We start from the raw sequence: 9,686 nt of genomic DNA, 5'->3' as shown, positions 1-9,686 counted from the left end.
GTTGTTATGTGTAGAGACCCTGAGCCCTGCAGCTGTCGCCTGGCACGCTCCAGCCTCCGGGAGAACCGACAGCTCACGTCAGTGCCAAGTGTCCTGCTGCGGCCGATGGCGGGGGCCTCTGTCATCGTGGGGCATCTGGAGAGACGGGGGTTAAGGTGGTGGGAGGACGAGGAGGAGGAGGGGGGGTCGACGACCACCTCCCTCACCCCCCCTGGGCCGCATGTCACCCAGCTGCTTCGCCCTCTGATGCCCTGCTAAGAGGGAACGCGTCACGGTTGGAGCGTCGAGCCGTTTATGTCGCCAACACGTGATCTGTCGTCGCGTCACAGCATCAAAACCAGCAGCTGTCAATCTCGCTCGCAAAGTGGGTGACGCGTCAACAGGAAACGAGACGTTAAACTTCTCTGTGACTGCAAAACTGTGAACAACGAAGTCCAGATCCGTCAGGACAGAAAATCCTTTAAACTCTGAGTCTCTCCTCAGACACAGAAGCTGCTTTGGAGGGTAAAAAAAAAACTGTCTGGTAAAAGGCGCCAGTGTAGAAACTTTGAATTTAAACTGTAGTTATCTGTTTAAAACACACTGTGATGTAAGCTACGTCCACACTGCTACACATGGAAAACGCACATCACGTATTCTGAGTAAGAAACGTAGAATAAGAGACGAGTTTTAAAACTGAAATGTAGCAGTGTGGACGTAGCCAGAGACTTTCAGAAACTCTGCTTTTATTTTGAAAACTTTGAGGTTGTGTTGTCGTCTGGACGGACATGAACTGAGACCTTTGAAAACGATGACGTCGCACCCACCGTCTCTCCTGATTGGACTACACGTGATAATGGCTTACACTGTTACTGACCTTGTTGTCTTTGCTAGCAGCTGTTGTTCGGTTACAACTGTCTTTGTTGCTCCTCGTTCGTAGTATTTTGTGCAACTATTCAACTGTAGAGTCGACAGATCTACTTCCTGTTTACCTGCTCACGCGTGTCTATGTGTTTTCAGGTGAGTCAGTCTGGATAGAGATTGTTTAAAAGTTTTGGTGTGAACGCAGCTTTAAGGAAATTTTTAAGTTTCAAAAAGGATCTTATACTATGAAGACACATTTCATAGAGTCATAACTGGGTTTTAATGTATTATGATTTGTTAGATTAGTTATTGGGTTTATGCAACAACTTCCACGTGTGGGTCACTAAAGTTACTAAAAACTACATTAATAAACACTTAGACCTGCTAACAACAATATTACAATGTGTTATGAACCATTTATTATATATACTGCTAATAAATAATAAACTAGTTGCTGCTGTATAGTTTAAAAACAATCATTATTATAAGATTACTAAATTCACTGAGGGTTACATCATATCTACAGTTACGTCCACAAGCTTCAAAGCTACTACTGAGGCTGTAACTGATGTGTCCTCAAAAATTAATCTAAATTATTAGTACGCAGAGAAGAAAATATTGCATTAATTAATGTTCTAAATTATTTGTAGATAAAAATATAAAAGCTTTCACTCTGCACAGAAGGAAACATGCAGGATGAATAAAACCTGAGCTCTGTGTCGCTGTGGACTCCATCCTGTCCAGACTGGCTGCTGCCCGGATTTACCCTGCTCACACACACACACACACACACACACACACACACACACGTACACACACACACACACACACACAGCTTTACCGAGGTTTTAGATAAAAATAGCTGTGGAGTTTGAGTCAAGTTTATTTGTAGGAAACGTTTCTACGGTGACGCGACGCGTTCGACAAACATCCTTCAACAAAAGAAACAAACCTACGACAGACGGGAGAAACGCAGGTTTCAGGTTGTTTAACAGTTCACACGAGAGGAAACTGAAACTGCTCCTCCCTCTCTCCAACTCTGCGATGGACACGATAATAAATACATAACAGATCTCAACACACCTTAACAACTGAACCCGTCCGTCTCTTCTTTCCTCTTATATTCCACTTTTCGTCTCTGGTCTCGCCTCTCCCCCGTGTGTGTCTCGCTCACCGACTCGAGTCGTGACGATTGGCTGAGCAGCGTCACGTGACCAGCGGCGTAAAGGCTCGAGAAGCTACGCCATTTTACAACAACAATTAGCTGCGGCTAACTCTGGTTAGCCAGCTAGTTAGCTTCTCAGCTCGTCTGCTGGAGTAATCCTGACACGGTTACACATAATAAAACCCCAGTCATCACCTGCATGTCGCCATGGTTACACTGGTTAGGTTTAAGAAAAGATCGTGGATTGGTTTAAAATTCTCCTCCTGACGTGGACTTTGTCTCTCTTTATTCTACGTCACCGACTCTTTCCCCTTCGCTCCTGTCATCATTACTACGACCACTAGGTGTCGCCTAGCAACAAAACGTAACTATGGGTCACAACAACCTTCTGCACAGTCGAACTGTGGGTTTGTTTTGTTCCAGGACAGGTCCACGCTTTAATATGTATTCATGTATATATATATATATATATATATATATATACATATATTTTCAGAACAGTTTAAATGTTTAAATTCGACTCCAGCTTCTGTTTATTCACATGAAACCCACTAAACTTCGCTTTATAAACTACAATGTGCATCGATTTGACGACTGACGTGAATCGTTTATGCTCGCACATCTCACCCAGAATGCATTGTGGTCTTCCCGTTTGACATCAGTTGAGGTTGTATTTTATAAACAACAAAAAAATGAATATAATCTAACTAACACTCAGCATATTTAATCATTTCTAGAGGAAATCTCCTCCTTACATGCAGGACTTGTGCAGTTGTGTGGCCTGTCTGTGGTCTTTGGCCTTTTGCACGTGCTCCTCAGTGCACGTTACATCACCGCCGTCCATATCGTGTTGCTCAAAAGTCGAAATATTCATGGCGACATCTGCTTAATTAAAAATCCAGGCCGGATCGATCTGTGCCAAGCCGCAAGTGCAGGGGTTTAAACTGCTGCCCTCCTCCTCCTCCTCCTCCTCCTCCTCATCACTTCTTGTTCTCTGTTCTTCCTGAGGAGCAGCTCACAGTCACTTTATTATTTATCTGCCGGCGTCGGGCCAACAGTTGCTGTTCTGCCTCTTGTCCTCTCTGAAGCCCTGCGCCGCCACCTGGAGCTGTCACTTCCCCTCAGTCCTGCTGCTGCTGCAGGACATTTTTCACCCGTTACAGATTTTTAATGCTGATATTTCAGAGTATAAAAATACTGAACAACAAATTGGGCAATATTTCTTGACAAGGATATGGGGGGGGGGTGTCTGAATCAGCTTTCACTGTCAAGTGTGCACATGTTTACTTCTAGTGTTTTTCCGCAGGTCTGAGAATCGCTCTAATGTTACCAGTTAGCAGCTGTTAGCTCAGTGTCTGTGTCGCAGCTTTAAACTTAAACTACCGGGAAAATATCTGAAGTGAAAATCAGACGTGTAACTGGACTGACACACGAGTCGCAGATATATTTACCATTACATCATTTAGGCAGAATGAGGGTAATGTTATACATTAACAGCTCATTAGCTGCCTTCCACTGACATTAGCTAGCTTCGTGCTTAGCTAATTTAGCAACATAGCGAGTGTCAGCGCTGCATTGATGGAGCTGGTGTTGACTTACTCTCTAGAAACACGTTTATTTGTGAAACAGTGAGACAGAGTGTTTCAGAAATAAACGTAGAGAAGAAGAAGAGGCTGTCAGGTTTATTCAGGTTATATCGAAGGAACGAGGCAGCGCGCTTTTATTTTCATTCAGGAAATGCACAACATGTGAGCGGAGCGGTGATGCGTTCAGGGACAGGGATTTAAAACCTGCAGCACACAGAACAACTTTAATGTTAGACCAACACGTTTCGGTCTTCCGGCCTTCATCACTAAAACATATTAAAAGCAACATTTAAATAGTAGAAGTGAGTAACTACAGCGCACACTGTATTACACATCAGGAGACCATGAGCACGTGGAATTGTAAAACATTATATTTTCTACTGCCATCAGGTGACGCCATGATCATGACTGAATATGGGCATGTGGATGTGTCCAGGCCGAGGCTCTAATGTGCTCGAGTTCTATCTAGTTGATTTCTCACTAATTATAAAGATCAGCTGTTTGAGTTCAGCGTAGGTGCGTCTGTGCGTAGGAATACGGAAGTGCAGTGGTTCCAGAGGAAAACGCTGTTTGATGGCTGTGAAAATATTCTAAATAAAGCGACACTTCTGTGGCTATTTTTGGGGCGTGTTTATTAAGCGGCTAACACACATTTTCACACTTGACCTCGTCCACAGCAGCTCATCACTCAGCTTCTCTAAACTGGGAGCTGATACGAGATCAAAACGTCGCCTGCTCGATTTGAAGTTTGAGTCTCAGCAACACGTCGGATGTTGTCTGAACTTAAGAAGATGAAATCAGAGGTGACGGATCAGAAACAGACAAACGTCCTTCCTTGTTCAGACGTGAGGTCTCAACATCTGTAACTGCTGCAGTTGTTCGTCTGTTAAACCTTAAACATCATCACGAAGACGCCAACGCCTCTTCCCTCGGTCTACCTGATCCTCCCGCCTCTCCTCTGTGTGTTTTCAGAGGCTGTAAAGGACCCGAACAGGCTGGCAGTAAATATCGAAGGCCCTCTATCAAACCGGGGGCCCGCCTCCCTGTGTGGTCGCTCGTAAACTCGTCCTCGTGGCGCCCCGCGGCGCTGCCACTTGCCTGACGCGTAAAGACACCTCGTTAAAGAGCCCGTTACCTTCGGGCGGCGTGGCGCCCCGAGAAAACAACACCTTTCCGACACGCGGACACAGATGGTTTTCCACTTCTGAGGCGAGCGCTCAATAAACAACCCGCCCAGAAAACAAAGCGCCGGCGTCCCCTGCAGCAGTTTCATTCACCTATTAAAGAGAGAGACGGGTCGTGTCGTGTTTCAGTGTCACATACTGTCTTCACTAAGGGAGAGTCTTCTTCTGTGGTGTCTCCTTTTTAATGGAGGAGCGTGGAGGTTTAAGAGGAAGGAGTGTGTGTGTGGTTTGTGTGTCAACCCACAGAAATACAATAAAGCTCATCTCTGACCGCACGTTGTCCGTCCCGCGACACAGATTCCTCCGAACTGAATCAGACGCTGGTCGTCACGGCGATGACTAATGTTTCTTGTGTTTGTCAGAGCTTCTGAGCGTTAAAACACATCCTCTGTGTTTCTTCCGCTTTATTTACGACGGTACGTGGAGGCAACGGCGGCCAGGTGAGTCACAGGTGAGACACAAACATACACCTGATAATTACTGATATACACTCTGAGGTTTGTACTGTGCGATCGATCAGTCACCACCATAACCAGAGGTGGGAAAAGACCGCAGAGTCCCAGCTGTGAATCATCTGGTCCAAAGGTCTGTTTCTTCCAGCTGTTACTCCAGTGTGTAAATCAATATAAATCAATAATCAACGATCAGATCAAACCCCTCTGCTGCTGTTGGTGCGTTGCTCGACAAACCACACTGTGTCCAACAGAGCCGAGAAGAACAGAAACAGAAGAGAGTCAGAACCAACCGTGACCTTTTCCCTCAGAGGTCAGAGGTCGTTTGCAGCAGAACGAGCTCGGCGTCGGACCAGCTCGAGCTTGGAGGGGCCTCTGGCACGGCCCCGGCCTCCCGCTCTGCCCCGTCAGACCGTCAATAAAAAGTATTTCCAACTTGGCTGGACGCTCAGATTCTGCAGATTGAGCGGACGATTAACACACAAGAGGCTCTCAGAGCGGCAGAAATCCCCTCTGTGCCGCGCGGTGTCCTGTTACCCAGCGCGATTTTCAGGGGTTTTAGCGTCTTCCTGTGGAAATCAATATATTCTCTGTGGTAAAAAAATGATTCACGGCGATGGTCCGACCAAAGCAAATCCTGAGCTCAGCGGCCGCCCGCTGCTGCTGCTGAAAGGCCATACTTCAAAGTGCTCATTCAGAGGCCTTTCACCCCCCCCCACCCCGAGCAGCCGAGGAAGAGTCACTCCAGCAGCTCTCGGTACAGATGTGAAATTATCTGTGATTTGTCAGGAGGTTAAAATAATCCTGAAGAGGAAGCTGAGTCACGGCAGCAAGAAACACAAACAGGCTGAAGGTGACGGAGCGTCAGAGTTCAGACGCTGTTTCAGTGGATAAACCTGCCGAGGATTCGTCTCCGCAGGAAAGATTACCTGGCGCAGAAACATACCGAACTCTAGGGTTTAGGAATCTAAAGTCCAGTTGGATCCATGCGCTGAAATGAGATGTGAAAAGCAAAGTAAAGACACAGTGACGGGTGAAACGTCCTGTGCACATCACAGCAGGAGGAGAAACATGTCAGTCTGACACGAGCTGCAGGTCACCGTCCTCTGAACGCTGCGTCACAGCGGCGCCACGAGGCTCCTTCTGATGCCACTGGGAGAGTACGCATTATAATAATAATAATAATAATAATAATGAGTGGGAAAAGGGCTGTGTGACGGCGGCACAGGTATTTTATTTAAAGTGGTTAAAACAGGTGTTTGTGTCTGACTCAGTTTCTCTAAAGTGAGAGCAGGTAAACACACTGCAGGTGAGCACCTCACACAGCCACTGATACACCGATACAGTCTGAGACCACACCCACTTCTCCCACCACAAATACAAACTCATTTTCATGAACTTGAATTATTAATATTTCCATTCATATTTCTTCCTGTAAGTTGACGAACAGATCCTGAGCAGCTCGTCTCAGATCAGTCTGTTTCTGCTCAGTTAAAGTTCAGATCCTGGTTCTGGTCCAGGACCTGGAGGACCTCTGACTGCACAGGGTTAACATGTCCCAGGAGACGCACACACACACACACACACACGCACACACACACACACACACACACACACACACACACACACACTCAGAGTGCACCAGTCTAATCCCCCCAAAGCAGCAGCTTTAGTGTAATTCACGCCGCAGCTGTCCACTGCTGGAAGAATCGAGAAATTGTCCTGCACATGTTCAGCTGCAGGAACAAATGTCACGGAGCGCAGCAAATGAAAAAACAAGATGGACTCCTGAGCCTCACACCCCCCGATTACACACACACACACAAACACACACACACGCACACACACACATATACAGTATAAACATACACATGCTGGTGATGGCATGATGTAGAGGCGGGCAGGTGGAGGCCGCCTGTGGTTTTATAGCCGTGTGTGTTTGTGTGTGTGTATTTGTCACTGAACAACTAAAAAACTAATTAACTAACAAAACGTCAGACTTCAGTCTCACTGGTTTTTATTAAATATTATAATACTTCAGCTCCAGCTGCTGAAAACACCTGCACAGGTGAATTTTTTCCACGTCACATCCGCCAGGAAAATGGATTTACACCCTCGCACGTGGCTTAGAGAGCTGATGCATGTTGTTGTGTTGTTTGTCTCCCACATCAACAGAGTCGCAGCAGCTGCCGGACGTCGCTGCTGAATCTCTGGATGAGTCCAGGAGCTGAAGCCACAACAACGCAGTGCGGTTTACAGAGCGTTACTGTAGGCTGAGTCACCTACAGTCACAACACCGGTTACCGACCGGGGGGGGGGGGTTCTCAGCTCTCAGGAAGAGGGGCGCTTGTTTACCCAGTGGGTGGAGCCTCTTACAGGTGGGCACACACCTGAGACCAACAACCTGTTACCGCCCTTAACACCAGCACACCACTTTACAATAACACTACTCTTAGTTACTGTTCCTTTTAGTTATTATTAACTAGCTTGTTAACACTTTATATGTCATTCACAAGTTGTTATAACACATTAGATAAAAACAGCAACAGTGACCTGTTGCTTGCCAAATAGTGAGCCCACATGTGTCTGCACTGTTCAGCCTCATATCTCATTAGTTACTGAACTTTCTGTGTTTTCTCCATCATCTGGTGTTTGTAGCTGCTGCTTCTTTACATGTTTAAATAAATTATAATTTATATATTTATTATAATTCATGTTATCAGATTGTTGTGCACAGCGGATATTAATATGGAGATGCTTTTTGTCTGGTTGGTGTCTTCTTTAGCACGTTAGCATTGCAGGTAGTTACAAACATTTATAAATGATAAAAAGGAAGTCTTATTGTGAAGGGTAAAACCCTTCATCATTTATTAATCAGTTACTATAAGGCTCCTTTTACCAGTTATAACTGCTACTGACTCATCAGTAGTAAGCTTTAACTTGATCTTGCCAAATAGTGAGCCTGCATCAATATATGAAAACTGTGTTATAACTTGTTCCACTGAGATATCTCGTTCACCAGAATGAAAGGACGGCGGCGTGTAGATATTAAAACCTTTAGTTTTGCAACATATTTAATCCACTGCGCTTCCTCCATTTTTGCCTCTTTTTTAACGGGTACATTATTACGACGTCCTCCACCGTCGCCACCTTCGTCGTTGTCAGAAACCTTCGACTCTGTGCTGCCCTCTAGTGGATGAATTGCTTCACATCCATGCCAACGTAATGGATGCATTCAAGTACGTGGGTAAAGTAGAAGGGCGTCTCCATTGTCGTACGTAGAGGGAACATAAAGGAGCCTTCAGCAGCAGCACACACCGCCAGCTTTGAATTATATCTGGTGTGTAAGTATGAAGTTTCTATGACGTATTGTTTACACTTGTTGCGTGTTTTTTTCGATCCTGAACGAGCGTTTCTTTCCCTTGACGGTTCTCCTGTCATGTTTGAAAGAGGGTTCTTAAGATGGAGGACGACACATGAGAAAACGTGGTGATTCTGGGCCGTAAACACGGATTTAAAACACTTCAGAGGTCAAAGTCTGCGGCGCAGCGTCCGTCAGTGATACTGAGAGGCGGGCGAGTGCCAGTGGGAGGTTTCGGTACCTTTGTTACTTCACGCCTCCGAAGGTCGCCCACAGGTGTTGAAAGCAGAACGAGTCCCGGCTGGTTGAAGCGCTTCGGCTCCTCGTCACACCTCATTGTATTTCTGGCTCGGGAACAGGCTCCCTGAATGTCCGTGCTAAAAGAGATAGAACAGGCTGTAAAAGATAAAAAGAAGATGCGATGGGATGTTTGAAATATTGAATCATGACCGTGATGGAAGTAAAAAGTTACTGTTGGCTGTAACTCAGCAGAAAAGAGAGAGAAAAAAACGTCTGAGAACTGAGATTCACGTGGTTTTCTCCACGTCTTTGAACTCAGAATGACTCTGGAGAGAACGTGTGATTAGAGGAAGACAGAATACACTGAGAAAATACTCATTAACCACCTGTGCTTTTAGCCCTGCTCGTTAACAGTGCTAATATCTATCTCTCTGGTCAGTCTGTTCCAACACCTTCATCACATCATCATCATCATCATCAGACTTAGTGAGAAGCAGCTCAGACTCTAAAGGTCACAAGATGGATTCATAAAATCTATACATTTATTGACGAAAAATACCACATTTCTCTAATATTTTATAATTATATCTGATATTAAATCATCAATACATAAGCAGCGTGTAGGTGGAGCTGGTTTTAAAGCTCCTCCAGTGTAAAGGTGTGTGTCCATGTGTAGTGTGATTATAGATCAGCTTTAGCTTCTATATTAATACTGTGAAAGTATCAAAGCCTCAGTCCACAGAGAAATGCACACAGCCTGTATTCAGAAACTGAGCCTTAAAACCAGCCGTCAGGACTTCTGGAACTTTGTGATGTCACAACAAAGCAGTCACCAAGCCCCGCCCACCTGGACCC

The sequence above is a fragment of the Seriola lalandi genome, unplaced genomic scaffold (genome assembly GCF_002814215.2).
Source record: "Seriola lalandi dorsalis isolate HSWRI2012SDOR001 ecotype SW California unplaced genomic scaffold, Sedor1 jcf7180002054888, whole genome shotgun sequence".
NCBI classification, from domain to species: Eukaryota; Metazoa; Chordata; class Actinopteri; order Carangiformes; family Carangidae; genus Seriola; species Seriola lalandi.
Note: the sequence above shows the minus strand (reverse complement) of the source record.